This window comes from Tenrec ecaudatus, chromosome 14 (genome assembly GCF_050624435.1).
Source record: "Tenrec ecaudatus isolate mTenEca1 chromosome 14, mTenEca1.hap1, whole genome shotgun sequence".
Lineage (NCBI taxonomy): Eukaryota > Metazoa > Chordata > Mammalia > Afrosoricida > Tenrecidae > Tenrec > Tenrec ecaudatus.
In genome coordinates, this window is record NC_134543.1 from 50,418,723 (window position 1) to 50,423,471 (window position 4,749).

At 44.4% G+C, this 4,749-nt stretch overlaps 1 non-coding gene across 1 annotated transcript; it reads right to left on the reverse strand.

The window, feature by feature from the left end:
* Positions 1–2,544: 2,544 nt before the first annotated feature.
* Positions 2,545–2,681, reverse strand: LOC142426955 (U4 spliceosomal RNA). The gene has a single exon (XR_012779813.1). It is a non-coding gene; the product is annotated as a U4 spliceosomal RNA (small nuclear RNA).
* Positions 2,682–4,749: the final 2,068 nt, after the last annotated feature.

Here is a 4,749-nt window from a genome sequence, read left to right on the forward strand (position 1 = left end):
GGGCCCTGTAACCTCTCGGCCTCACTCTCTGGAACAGGAATCTGATGTTGAAGGTGTGTGGAATCAGCTTTGCCCTTTGAACCCAGAAGTGCTGCTGGGATCAACCCTTAGAGACGCGTGTCAGACTCTAGTGCCCTCTGGCGACGTAGTCCTAAATTACACCCATCTCGGTATCTAGTTTAGATCTGGTTGGGGGTGGCAGTGGTGCCACTCACTGCAGCCTCCACACAACAGAACGAACCAAGGCCCAGTCCTGGTCCCCTCGCCCAGGGTCCCAGCGTCTCTGTCGTGTCCGGAGGCTGCCTTGGCTTCACCGCCGCTCTGCTTTACCCAGCTCCATTCCCCAGGGACTGGTTTCTCCTGACAGTAGATCCTAAGTACATGAGACAAGTCCACCATCTTCTAAGGAGCATTCTGGCTGTACTTTCTTTTTTGTTTTCAACTGTTTTATTCGCATCTTATCCACATGTCATACAAATCAACAATTCAGTCCGATCAAGAAGAGTCGTACGGTCGTAGATGTCATCACATTCAACTCTAGAGCATTTTCTTCCTGGTAGTCTTGGTGGTTCATGTAATTTTCTCCCCCTAATTGTGGCAAAAGTACACACTACAGAACATTCTCAATCCCACAACTTGTACATGTGTAAATCAGTGTTGTCGATTACACTCTGTTCTGGGCCAACACTATGGACTTCCTTTTCCAAATTATTCTGCCACCGTTGACATAGACTCAGGGCCCGCAACGCAACAACCCTCTCCCTCCACCTATGGTAGCCGGTGGTCAAGTTTGGTTTTGCTGTGATTTTTTTTTTTTTTTAAGATAAGCCTGCTTGTTCTTCTGGCAGTTCTCGGCACTTTGCATATTATTCATAAGATCCTTATTTCGAATCTGCATCCATTCTTTTCCAGTCTTCTCTATCTACCGTCTGGCTTTTACATGCACATGAGGTCATTGAAAATACCATGGGTCAGGCCAGACAGACGTTGGTGCTCAAAGGGACACCTTTGCCTTCCAGCACTGTACAGACGTCTTGTCAGCACGTGGGAAATGTCACCCAATGGGAGATGTCGTGATCACTGCTGTCCTCTAAGCCTTGATGCTCCAACAAAGACGGAGTCCTTGACAACTTCAAGCTTTTCTCTGTTTATCACGATGTTATTGGTTCAATTGAGAGGATTTTTTGTTTTCTTTGTGTTGTGTTGCAATACATAGTGAAGGCTGTCGCCTTTGGTCTTCATCAGCAAACACTTCAAGTCCTTGCTCTCAGCAAGCGAGGTTATATTAACTGCATATTGCAGGTGTTAATAAACCTTCCTCCAATTATGATGCTGATTTCTTCTTCATGTAGCCCACCTCTTCCAGTTATCTGCTCAGCATACAGATTGAATAAATATGGTGATAGAGTTCAATCCTGATGCACATCTTTCCTGATTTCAAATCAGGCAGTATTCCTTTGTTCTGTTTCAGTGATGCCTCTTGGTCTGTACAGGTCCCAGGTGAGCACAATGAAGTATTCAGGAATTCCCATTCTTCTCAGTGTAACCTATAGTTTGTAATGGTCCACAGAGTTAATTGCCATTGTAGTCAATGAGACACAAGTAAACATCTTTCTAGAATTCTCTGCTTTCAGCCAAAGTCCCTCTGGTATCAGCAATTCTATCCCTCATGGCACATCCTCCTTTGAATCCAGCTTGAATTTCTTGCAGCTCCTTACTGACGCACTGCTGCAACTGTTTGTGAATTATCTTCAGCAAACACTTTACTTGCATGTAATTATATTGTTTGCTAATTTCTGCATCTTGTTATATCATCCCTCACACACACAAAGTATTTCTTTTACCTAGCAATATATGAATTTCACTAAGGTTGCAGCAGTACATTGACAGGGAGCGACCAGAAATTCAATCCAGATGCAGAAGAGGGCATAGACTAAGAGATATTATTGCTCCTGTCATATGGATCTTGGCCGGAAGCAGAGACTATCAGAAAAAAATGATTATCTGTGTTTTTGTTGAGTATACAAAGGGCTCTTACTGTGGATCCTAAACAATTGTGGATAACATTGCAAAAGAGGGGACAATAGACCGCGCAATGATGCTGACGTGGGACTTGCACATATACCCAGAGACAGTTGTTTGAAATCAGAGAAGGTGTGCATGAGGGTTGGATCCTTTCACCTGTTGATTCCATCTGTATGCTCAGCAAATACTTTAAGAAGCCGGACTCTGTGAAGAATGCAGTGTCACGACTGAAAGAAGACTCAACAGTGTGCGCGATGCAGATGACAGAACCTTGCTTGTGTGAAGAGGAGACTTGAAACTATCGAAGCTCGAAGACTACAGCCCGCAGCAGGCATAATAACCTTGACCTGAAGCAAACACAAATCCTCACAAGAGCCCCAGGAGCGCAGAGCGATGGTTCCCTTTAAAATCGAGCACTGTATTCACAGACAGTGTCATGCATTTTGTATGTTCAAGTCTGTTCATTTGGCTCAAAAATGACTTCAGGTGATAGTTTCAGTTCACGATTTCAAGAGTGTCTCAGGACAATGGTCTCCGAGAGTCCTCTAGTCTCCACAGATCTAATAAGTCTAGACTTCTTTTTATTTATTTTCAATTAGCAATAATCGCGCCTCGGGTAAACCTCATTGGCTGCGATATTGCCACTGCGCAAAGCTAGACTTCTTTAAATAAACATATAGGTATAGATATATATGTATATATATCAATAAGCCAGGATGCAGGATGTGGAGCATTGGGTTTTTTCTTTTTGTTTTGTAAGCAATTAAAACAATCATTTCATTGGGGCTCTTACAACTCTTCTCACAATCCATACATCCGTTGTGTCAAGCACATGTGTACCTATGTTGCCATCATCCCTTTCTAGCATTTTGTTTGTACTTGAGCCCTTGGTATTGGTGCCTCACTCCTCCCCGCCCCCACCCCACCCTCCAGTCTCGACTTGTTATGAATTTCAATTCATTTTCACCCTCCATCAGGGCCCACCTGGGGTGGTGCTGATCGGAACGGCTGGTAGTGGCAGTCACCGTTGGCCAGCAGTGCCCACGAGAAACGACTAGAAACTCCATATTCCTGCAGCCCACAGGGACCCCACAGCATTTGTATTTAGAGAAAACTTGCCCTTGTTCGGAGGACCTGCGAGGCACCTCTGGAGACGTGTGGAGCCCATCAGCCAGCTGGCTCTGGCCCTCGCGGTGTGGTCCAGCCCGTGCAGGCTCTGCAACCGCTCAGTGATAAGGCTGAAGGCAAACTGCCCCTTAAAGGAAGCTGCTCTGCAACCGCTCAGTGACAAGGCTGAAGGCAAACTGCCCCTTAAAGGAAGCTGCTCTGCAACCGCTCAGTGATAAGGCTGAAGGCAAACTGCCCCTTAAAGGAAGCTGCTCTGCAACCGCTCAGTGACAAGGCTGAAGGCAAACTGCCCCTTAAAGGAAGCTGCTCTGCAACTGCTCAGTGATAAGGCTGAAGGCAAACTGCCCCTTAAAGGAAGCTGGCTCCACATTAATGTGATCACTGCCGCAATTACCTGCGCATAAATCACTTAGTTCTTTGGTCTGACTTTTCTAAACAGATTCTACTTTCCCCTGGATTTTTAAACTAGGTGCTCATCATAGAACACTTAGAAGATATAGTTCAGGCCAGTGAGAAGCCCACTGTCAACATTCACTTTCTATTCGGCTCACTTTGTGAGTTGTGCAAAGAAGGAAACAGTAACCGCGGCGACCTCTGGAGATGGCAAGCGAATCTAGGCAAGCCGTTTTTCCTCCACAGTTACTTCAGCATTCATTGCCAACTCATAATGGACAAGGGCTTAACAACCCACCGTCAGTAAAAGTCACTTGTTACTATCATATCATACCCCATTCTATACTGACCTTCCCCAGATTGTCTGTGGATTAAAAAATATTTTATAGTACGTCATGAACACTTTGATCTTTTATCCCTGATAAGGCTTCTACCCTCCTATCTTGGCACCTTATACTGCAATAGCTAACAGCTTTGGGATTCTAAAACTGTTTGAAAGGCTCACAAGAATATTGATATGTGACATTCCCTGGCACAATATCATAACGTATTGATTATCCTCATACTGATGAACTACGGTGTCATTTTCGTTTTCTATAAATCCTACTACAGTGAACATCTCTATTTCTCAAGGAGAGGAGTGTGGGTAGTAATGTACAGAGACTAAAATGCCACCCCATCCTCTTTCCCTACGTAACAACCACGGCCTCAGATGAGCTACCTAAGTGCTCCCCCGCCCCATATAGATAGATCCTTCTCATATTGAACAGATTTATAGTTAAAAGTTTTATAACGGGCAATGATTGTACAAGGGTGCTTTACATCACTGATGTATGTATGGATTGTGATAAGAGTTGTATGAGCCCCTAATACAACGTTTAAAAAAAAGTTTTATAACACATGAATTTCTTTTACTTAGGGGTATTTTTTTTCTCCTTGCTCATCTTGGCAGGTTCACAATACTTTTAAAGTTGCCCTTTATGTTGACATAGCTGAAGGTTTCCGTGCCTTTGTACAAAGTCATGGCGAGAGACGCCTGGTGCACTTGGCTGGGTTTCCACCAAGGGCTACAGTTTGCAAGTCATGACGTCATTTCAGTCAGGATGGTGACATTGGCCTAACACACTAATCTCATCCAGGTCTCCCTGATTTCATCTGTACCCATTTGTGTGCGTATGGATGTGTGTATTTAGTTCTATACAA